Genomic DNA, 10,504 nt, shown 5'->3' with positions numbered 1-10,504 from the left:
TTTGATGATGATATGTCTGGGTGGTTTTCTTTTGGGGTCTATTTGGTTTGGGGTTCATTGGATTTCCTGAATGGATATATTCTCATCTTTCATCATACCAGGAAAATTCTCTTCCAACAAATCTTCGACAATTTTCTCTGTAATTTTGTCTCTTCCTGTTCTGAAATTCCGATTACATGTAAGTTATTCCTTTTAACGGTGTCCCACATGAACCTTAGGCTTTCTTCATTTTGTTATGCTCTTTTTTTCTGATTGATCCCTTTCGAAAGAAATGTTCAGGTATTTGCCTTCAGTCTCCCTAATTCTGTATTCCATTGATTCAATTTTGCTCCTTTGCCCATCAATGTCTGATCTATTTAGTATTAATCTTCTGGATTTCTGTGTGTAGATTTTGTATCATTTCTAATTTTTCATTTATTTTGTCATTTTATTCTTGTATTGTCTTTTGAAATTGTTCTAGGGTTTTCTCTGTGTTTTCCTTGATCTGTCTCTCAATTCGCTGAAGATATCTAAATATAATTCTTTTGAATTCCTTGTCAGGGAGTTCCAATGCTGCCTCTTCCTCAGGGATGTGTTTTGGGACTGTATCCTGGTCCCTTGTTTCTCCTGCTTTATCTTGCTTCTTTGTGTAGACTGTGATGCTCTGTTGTTTCCAAGGCATTGTGACTTTTCTGTGTTTATATTTAATTGGTGATTGTATGTTGGAGTGACTTGCCCACAATTTTCGTTTTCTTTGTTTTGTTTGTACATTATCTACGTAAGCAGGGTACTGTGCTCCTCTATTCACTAGTTGACAGCACTTACACACTCACCACCTGTCTCCTTTCCTGTTGTCAGCCTCTCATATGTCCCTGCCGACCTTGGCAAACAGAGCCTGTTCTTAGGTCCCTGGAATCTGAATGAGAATGCTATCACTTTAAAATCCAAAATGGTTGCCACTTGTAAAGATTCAAAATGGCTGCACCCTTGGTCACTTTAAATATCCAAAATGGCTGCCACTTGTAAAGATTCAAAATGGCTGCACCCTTGGTCACTTTAAATATCCAAAATGGCTGCCATGTGTAAATAATCAAAATGATTGTGCCCTCTGGACAGTGGAGAGTCAACAGCTCAAGTTGTCTGCCTCCTAGCTATTTCCCTTCCTAGTCATAAGCCACCAGCACAGTCATCCCTGCAGCCCTTGGTGACCAGGGCTGATCTTTAGGTCAATCCTCAGGTCCCAACACCACTTGGAAATATTCAGGCTGTTGGTCCCATCAGAGTAGCTGACAGTCTGCAGCTCCAACTGTCTCTGTACTCACTGTTTTCATTCAGGTTTTTCCACTAGTTGGTGCCTAATCCACTTCTGTATTGTTGTTGTTGTTGTTATGTATAGTTCCTTTCAAAGCTCAGGGCTCCAGGATTATTTTCTGTATTCCAGGCATTTAGTTTTTCTTTTCTTTGTTGAAGAGGGTCTGTGTCGCTTGTCTGCCTGTTCCTCCACCTTACTGGAAGTCCTGCATCAGCTTTCATGGTGTTTGTTTGTTAGTTTTGTTTTTCCTACTACGTTGGTGGAAAACGGAAAAGCCAGATAACCCCAAGGTGCTGATATACGTAACAGCAGAATTATGCACACCTTTACAGACCAGGGGAAGAGAGAATGAGAGTGGCAAAGGGGCCATAAGTACCTTGCAAACCACATGACGTGGGTAGTTGCCTCTCTTCTCTCCACTTGCAAGGCCCCCTTAGTTCTGAGAACGTAAGGATTCAGTTTTGTTCTGGCCTGAGTCGGATCAGCCTTTGAAGGTGGACTTAGCCACACACCAGCATTGCCTTTCTAGCCCTTGGGATGTGGTCAGGGCATGACCATCACCTGTGATCCACACAGGATCTGAGATTTTGCAATTTTAGGGTCTACTCAGAGACTGTTTTCTTTACTGTTGCTGTATAACACATCACCTAAAACACAGTGGTTCAAAACAAACCTTTGATTTTGCTCACTATTTTGTGGGTCAGGAATTTGGAAAGGGCTCAGCCAGGCCATTTTAGTTTGTGGTTTCTATTGTGGACATGGTCAGATGGCAGCTGGGCTTGCAGTCACTTGAAGCCTCAGCCAGTCTAAATGTGCAAGACGGTGCACTCATATAGCTGACAACTGGTGGCTCAGCTGAGATGTTGACTGGAGAGCCTAAAATTGGCCTCACCAACATGGCAGCCTCAGCACAACTGAACTACTGAATGGCAGTTCAGTGCAAATGTTCCAGAATATGGTGGAAGCATTCTCTATGGTTGAAGCCCTCACAAGCCCACCAAGATTGGAGGCAGAGTGGACATGGACCCTGCCTCTCAATGGAAGGAGTAGCAAAGTTGCATTGCAGAGGAGCAGATGGGATGGGAGATACTGGTGTGCTCATCTTTGGAACATACAACTTGACACAGGTATTGTCCTGAAATTGTATTCCTGCTTCTTCAGGAGCCATGCCATGGTCAAAATTTGCAGGTGAGAAGAGCTTTAAAAGGAAGTCTTCTCCACTCTCTGTATCTCAGCCTGTCTCTGCTTCACTGCTCCCAGCCTTCCATGCATGCCAATGATGTATGTTAAGCTGTTGGGCACACCAGGCTTTGCTATAATACGTATTTAGTTTTGGACTTCAGTGGTGGTGTTATTTGGTCCCATTGTGCTAAATGTATGAGGTCGTTTTCACAATGATACTCACAATTATTTTCTCTGTTCTTTGTGTGAACATCTTTGCTTCCTGATACTTATTCCAGGGTTAGGGGACGATAGAAGGCCATTGATCATCTCCTGTAAAGTCTTGCGCAAAATTTCTGAAAGGGTGAGGGACCCTTTCCTGTCCTCTCCTTCCATCCTTGCCACAGAGATTGTCTTTCTGCCCTGAGAGGGCCAGCTGTCTCCTGCATAGCACCCCCCCCCAACAAGACCCCACGCAGCACCTCTGCTTTCCTCCCCTCTCTCCCCTTTCCTTGGCTTCACATCCATCTCATTCATTCTTAGAGTTTGTGAGCAGTTAGTTGCTTTGGGAAAAAATTACTCTTCATACAAGATAGACACATGAATCACATTGAAATATGCCTAGCTGTACCAGCAGTTCTAGCATTGGGCTGCCCATTTAGGAGACAAGTAAGAGCCTGTAGGGGAAAAAGTGGATCATTCACTGATAAGTATCTTATTCATCATTTGTGTGTGACTAAGCTGCAGTATTTTGTAACTTGCTACAATTCAGATCTGTATCAAAGGTGAAGGGAGAGCTTATCAAAGAGAAATAAAATCTTTTAGGAAGGCATTAGGCAAACATGGAGGGCAGAGGTGGTCCACTGATAGAATTCTCTCCTTCCATGCGGGAGACCCAGGTCTGGGCCCACCTACCTTAAGCGCCCCCAACACCATCTGTCACCGAAGGCTTGTGTGATGCTGTGACGGTCAACAGGGTTCAGTGGAGCTTCCAGAGTAAGACGGACAAGGAAGAAAGGCCTGGTGATCTACTTCATAGACTCAGTCAGTGAGAACCCCACGGATCATCCACTGTGGGGTGATCTATCCACTGCTGATCGTGGGGACGGCACAGGGCCAGGCAGTGTTGTGTTGTGCATGGGGTTGCCGTGAGTCAGGGGCTGACTCAGCAACAGCTAACAACAGATTAAAGGATGTGTGTGTATGTGTGTGTTTGCCTATAACTAAACAATGGATGTGCCCACTACCCGTGGAGTCTCACATGACTTGAATCACTTCTATCCCCCTCAGTGTTGGGAATTTGCTGTGTGTTCGTGTACATGCGTGCCCCATCAGGGTGTCCACCTCTACTTGGTTGTCCTCCAATAGCGCATCTTCCCTTGTGGCTGGAGGCCAGTTCTCTCTGGTGCTGAGATGATCTAGGCAGCAGACACCGACCTAACGTGGGACCATTGTGGTAGTAAAGGTCATGTGTCAGTTTGGTTGGGCCTGGTTTTGAGTGGCTGGGCAGCTGAATGTACTTATTCTCCATGATGAGACTGGTAATTAACTCCGTGGTGGAATCTACTGGAGCAGAGCTTTAGGGATGTGCTCTGCTTCCTGTACATAAGAAGCAGCTTTGGGAATGGTCTCTAGCTTTGTGGTGTGCTTGAATCCTGCATATAGCCAAGTCATTATTCAGCAGACTGCCATGCCCTGCCAATCTTGGGATTTTTTTGGACTATGTAGTTTGGTGATATCAACTGTGCCTTTTCTCTTGTTGACCTTGGGTTTGTTAGCCTCAGCAGCCAGCAGCTGCCTGAGTGAAGAAAAGCCTCCAGCTTCAGTGGGCCAGAAAGCAAGAGGTAGACCTGAAGCCCAAGGTTGAGGGGCTTTCACCTAGCCCCTAGAGCCTGGCACTTAGAACTTAGAACTCGGACTTCCAGCCTCCAAAACTGTAAGAAAATAAAGCCCTGTTTGTTTGAGCCACCCCATTTGTGGTATCTTCTGTTAGAGCAGCAAGAAGTAAGCAAAACAACCATCAAGATCATTATCTCATTGAAGAGCTGTTTTTTCAATGCTCTGAGTATTCCCAAACTTTATTGGTGTCAAAATCAGTTCAAGAACACGTTGAAACACATCTTCCTGAGCCCCATTCCTGAAGGTTCTGACTTAGTAGGTCTGATATGGGCCCCAGGATTTAGCAGTCCACCCAGACCCTGTTTGGTCAAGTGTCTTTGTAACTCCCCTCACCTACTGCCCTCCACTTGACTATCATGTCCACTTCTCTTATCCTGAGATTCCACAGTCTGCTGGGGTACACCATGTACTCCTTGTTTTAAACCAGGAGAGGGCAAAGACATAGGCCTTCGCTCAGGCCTTCAATTGGTTGAGCATAAATTTGAATTCTTGGCCTAAAGAGCATCTCTGACCAAGAGCTGAATTGGACCAAAATAAGCAGCTTGTCATCTGAGCCCTTCCCTTCTTCCTCTCACCATTCTCTTGAATAAGGTTGGTGCCAGGGAACCCTCCAGGCAGCAAAGACAGTCATTTCAGGGGCAAACCAAGGGTGGGGAGGGGGCAGAACTCCCTCCTTCAGGCCTGAGAAGGGAAGTTGCTCCCACCCTTCTGAGTTCAAAGGGGAAATCAGGCTCATCCTGACAAAAATCCTAGTGGTCCTCAGCAGGGTTCGTTGAAGGTAATGTGTCCACCAGTCATCAGGGGTCTTGTTACAGTGCAGTCTGACACAGAGCTGAGTGGGCTGGAAAGCCAGCATTTCTAACAAGCCCCCAGGTAATGAGAGTGGTGAACGCCTACCATGTGGTCACTGAAAGACATTAGCCCAAGAAGCCTTCTCTGAAGTGTGTGGTCCAACAAAGGAGCAGTAATTAAATGAGTTTCAGAACTGAAGTTCCCCCCAAAATGAGGGCACGGAAGGGATACCAGGGGCCCAGGAAGAGGAGAGCAAGCAAAGAGAAGCAGCATGAAATGGGGGAAACAGTCTGCAGGTAGGTAAGGGCTGGAGTCCCTCGGTGGGGCAAGGGTTAATGCACTTGACCACTAACTGAAAGGATGGAGTTCAAGTTCACCCAGTGGTGTCCGGGAAGAAAGGCCTGGTAATCAACTTCCAAAAACACAGCCACTGAAAACCTGTGCGCCCAGTGCTACTCTGACACACACTTGTGGGCGCCCTGACTCGGAACAGGCTTGACAGCTACTGGTTTCAGGCGAGGGTCAGCCCTCAAGGAATGTTTCCATCTGAAGGGCTCTTGATGGGCTGACGGCACCACTCTCTTCAGAACCCTCCTCCCAGATTTAGCAAATGAAAATGCAGACTACCCCGTTACATTTCAATTTCAGACAAACGGTGAATGCTTTCTGGTATAAGTATGCCCCAACTACATGGCGTGGGACAGACAATAAATGATTTGTTCTTTATCTGAAATTCAAACATAACAGGCATCTTGTATTTTCCTTTACTAACTCTGGCAACCTGACCCCTGGCCGCAGGGTCTCTCCTCTCCTGCTACTGAATGGAGCGCTTTCATTGGTGCTCCCAGAGGGCCCGGTGCACCCACCTGTTCTAACACCTACCTGAACACAGTCCTGGTTTACCATGCCCTCCCCTCCCTACTTGCTGGACTGGAGGCTCTCTGAGGACAGATTGTGGCAGTTCCCCTTTGAGCCTCCAGGGCATCACACAGAGTCAGGCACACAGTACACGTCCTTGAACGTAGAGATGCAATGTAGAATGATTGCGCCCTCAGCGATGATCCTCAGGCGGCTGGGTGATGCCAGTGGTTGAGAGCATGGCTAGTTGCTGAAAGGCTGGCAGATTGAACCCATCCCTGTCCTGTGTCGTCCTCACAATCACTGCTGTGTTTGAGCCCATTGTTCCAGCCACTGTGTCAATCCACCTCATTGTGGGTCTTTCTCTTTCTCAATGACCCTCTGCTTTACCAACATGATGTTCTTCTCCAGGGACTGGTCCCTCCTGACAGTATGTCCAAAGTACGAAAGACAAGCTCTTACCACCCTTTCTCCTAGGGGCATTCTGGCTGTAATTCCTCAAGACAGATTTGTTTGTTCTTCTGGCAGTTCATAGTGTATTTAACCTTCTCCACCTTTTGTCACATTTACATTAGAGATAAATGATAAGCTTATCAATGTTTTTCACAGCTTATTAGTTGTCGCTAGTAAAGCAATCATACAACTGGACAAATTTAAACAGTATTGGAGAAGACATCAAAGAAAAAGGCATAACTTGATTTCTCTTGTTAATAAAAAATTTCTTCAGAGATTTCTCCAGGATTCCTTTCGGTACCCACCCAGAGCAGGCAGCAGATGTTGTTGGCTGTTGTTGATCGGCTCTGACTCCTGGTGACCTTACACTGCAGATAACAGATCAACTCCTCCCCAGTCCGGAGCCATCTTCATGAGAATTGATGTGTTGGGGTCCATGGGTGAGGCTATTGGGTCAATTCATCTTGTTAAGGGTCTTTCTCATTGTCACTGACCTTCTGCTCTGTTAAGCATGACATCCTTTTCTATCCATTGGTTTTTCCTAATGGTGTGTCCTAATGTGAGAACAAGGTTCTATTGACAGGTTCAAGCTGAATCACTAGAGTTCAGAGGGGAGCCATGCCAAATAGTTTTTCCGACATTTCCGTGCATCCCTACACTCTGGCAAAGGGGACGATTAACATTCTGAAGCACTTATCTCTGGTCAATTCCATTAAATGATTGTGCAGATCTAATATAGGAAGAGCCCCAGGGTAGGCCCCAGAAGGAATGAGGAGATCATGGAAAGCCCTGGTAGGCTGAGGAGTGACAGCTCAGGGGGTAGAGAAATGCTGGGTATAAGATAGGCCCTAGGGGATTCTTTTACTTGTCTTACTCCTCCCCACCTCTTCCTTGTCCCCTGGTCCCCCATCCAGTTTATTAGCAACTGAAGCTCAAAGTCTTACCCTGACTTCATGCCCAGCTCTCTGTCTCCACGACCACCAGACCAGTCCAAGTTGCTGACATCTCTCTCCTGGACCTTGGCAATGGCTTCTAATGATCTCCTCGGTTCCACTCTTGGCCCTGGGAATGTGCTCAACAATGCTCCCCAAGGAGATCAGGTCCTATTTCCCGGAACCTGTAAATTGTACCAAGGAGCCCTAGGGGTGCAGTGGTTAAGCACTAGGCTACTAACTGTAAAGGAGCTCTGGTGGTGCTGTGGTTAAAGCATTCAACTGCTAACCAAAAGGTCAGTGGTTCAAACCCACCAGGCACTCCACAGGGGAAAGATGAGGCAATCTGCTCCCATAAAGATTTACAGCCTTGGAAAGCCTATGGAGCAGTTCTACTCTGTCCTAGAGGGTCCCTATGAGTCGAAATCAACTTGATGGCAGTGGTTTTGTTTTCTTCCCTAACCCTAAGGTCAGTGGTTTGAGCCCTCCAGCCATTCCTTGGGAGAAAGATGTGGCACTCTACTTATGTAAAGATTATAGCCTTGGAAACCCTATGGGGGAGTTCTACTCTGTCCTGTAGGATTGCTGTGAGTCAGAATTGACTTGACAGCAATGAGTTTGGTTTTTGGTATGATAAATGTTAACCTTATGCTTAAGGCATTTGACTGCTAACCAGGAGGCTGGTGGTTCAAACCCACCAGCCATTCCTCAGAAGGAAGATTGGGCTTACTTCCATAGAGATAACCACCTTGGAAACCCAAGGAAGGGTCACTATGAGTCAGGACTGACTTGACAGCAGTGAGTTTTTGTTTTTTTGAGATTTGGAAAAAGAGTCTTTGCAGATGTCATTAAGGATCCTGAGATGGAGGCTCCTGCAAGGATTGTCCCAGCTTCTGGATGGCCTGGCTGACCAGGACCACTGCTACCTGAGGGTCTCCAGTTAGACAGCCCTTTCCCAAAGGCAACAGCTGCCACCAAGGCATTGGTGTCTGAGGGTTGAAGGTCTGCTTGTTCTGCCGGAGACCTCCACTCTGATTCTCGCTCCTCTTTGCTGATTTTCTCCAGAAGGTTTGAACCCATTTTATTCAAGCTCTGAATGTGCTTCTGGGCTGCAGCAGCACCGATTCGAGCAGCATCTGCCATCAGTTGCTTCTCCTGCTCTTCAACTTCAGGGTCAGGCTTGGTTCTTAAATGGTCAGGCACTAGCTCGCAGCTGAAAATAAGTACCCGCCCGTCCCTCAGTTTGACACATGAGACCTTCGTCTTGGTCTGGGGACAACAGCAGAGGGATGATGACCTGGTTATGGAACAGTGGTGTATCTTCATGCTTTGTTCAGGGCCTTGCTCAGGGTGTTCAGCTGTCCAGAGAGCAAGGCGAAGCTGTCTAGGACTGGAGGCCAGGTCAGCTGGTCATGCGTGTTCTCCAGCTTATGAATGAAAATCCCAGTGAGTCCTTCAGATCAGCTGCTTGACTCAGCAGTGCATCTAATGATGCCTCAAGCTGCTTCTCCTCCCTCCGTCAGTTGAGGGCTCTAACCCAACATCTCAGCCCCAACTTCTCACTGTCTTCTCAGCCAGTCCATTTTTGGGGCATTACCTTGCAGGCAGTTAACAGACCCAACCCAGTTCTCACCTGCGTGTAATTTTTTTTTTTTTTGAGTAGGTGGTTGGGTGGTTCTGGCTCCATGTCTGTTGTTAGATTGCTGTCTATTGTTGGCTGGGGCTGTGGTCATCAGGAAGGCTCTCCTATGACTAGAAGACCAACTTCCAAAGTGGCTCACTAATGTGCTGCTGTCAAGTTGTTTCTCTTCATATGGTCCTCTCCATGGGGCTGACTGAGTGTCCTCACAATATGGCAGCTGGCTTCCCCAAAGACAAAGCCAGAAACTAATACCTTTATGACCTACCCTTAGAAGTCATACACATCACTTCTCCTTTATTCTATCATCCACAACATCCAACCCCAACACAGTGTGGGAGGGACCTACACATGGGTGCAAAGACCAGGAGGTAGGGATTATTGAGAGCCAGGTTAACAAACACTCTGGGCTGCTAACTGGAAGGTTGGTGGTTTGAGTCCACCCAGACACACCTCAGAAAAAAGGAATGGCAATCTGCTTCTGAGAAATCGGCCACTGAAACCCTGTGAGAGCCAGCTCTACTTGAGGGTTCGTCCTAAGTCAGAATCAGCTTGACAACTGGCTTTAAAAGTGACAACGTGGCAACAACACTAAGGGAAGTTGGACTCATAAGCTGCTTAACTGAAACTGAAACTCATACCATAAAACGTACAGAGACGTTCAACAAAACCATTGAAGCACCATCCCTAGGAAATGGGTAACTAGCTGCCTGAAGACACGCATCTTCTGTAGTGTGGCCCCAGGACACTTACACTGGCCCTGGTAGACCAGAGGTGTAGAAGCCAGTTGACTTTGATTCAGTCCTTCAGGGAGTTCTAACAGAGAACCTTGCTACTTAAAATGGGGTCTGTGGATGGACACTGTTGTTGTTAGGTGCCATCGAGGCAGCTCCAACTCATAGCTACCCTGTGTGCAGCAGAAAGAAACACTGCCTGGTTCTGTGCCGTTCTCACAGTCCTTGCTGTGGCTGGGCCCACCATTACAGCCACGGTATCAATCTATCTCATTGAGGGTCTTCCCCTTTTTTGCTGACAATTTACTTTACAAGTATGATCTTCTCCAGGTACTGGTCCCTTCTAAGCAAATGACCAAAGTAGGTGAGATGAAGTCTGGCTCTCTTTGCTACAAAGGAGCATTCTACTGATTTTGTATATTAATTTTGAATAATAAAATAAAATAAATTAATACAATAAAATAATAAAACTCTCCAATTATATCTTATAATTTGTTTATAAATTATTTTGGGTTTTCTATATTAGCAATTATGTTATCTGCAAATAATTAAAATATCAACTCTTCTTCAACTTCCTTAGTCATTGTCCAACTTTCACACGGATATGAGACAACTAAAAATATCATGGCTTGGTTTAAGCACACTTTAGTCTTCAAAGAGACATCTTTGTTATTTAACACTTTACAGAGGTCTTTTGCAGCAGATTTTCCCAGTTGCAGTAGGATATCTGATTTCTTGATTGCTG

The 10,504-nt window shown here is 46.1% G+C and overlaps 1 pseudogene; it reads right to left on the bottom strand.

The window, feature by feature from the left end:
• The window catches only part of LOC103199604, a 30,086-nt pseudogene extending 21,117 nt beyond the window's left edge, over positions 1-8,969 (bottom strand).
• Between the last annotated feature and the right edge of the window lie 1,535 nt (positions 8,970-10,504).

This window comes from Orycteropus afer, unplaced genomic scaffold (assembly GCF_000298275.1).
Source record: "Orycteropus afer afer isolate SDZICR_OR568_19922 unplaced genomic scaffold, OryAfe1.0 scaffold00006, whole genome shotgun sequence".
In the NCBI taxonomy this organism is placed as follows: domain Eukaryota; kingdom Metazoa; phylum Chordata; class Mammalia; order Tubulidentata; family Orycteropodidae; genus Orycteropus; species Orycteropus afer.
The sequence above is the reverse complement of the archived record's forward strand: the minus strand, read 5'-3'. Positions and strand labels throughout refer to the sequence as shown.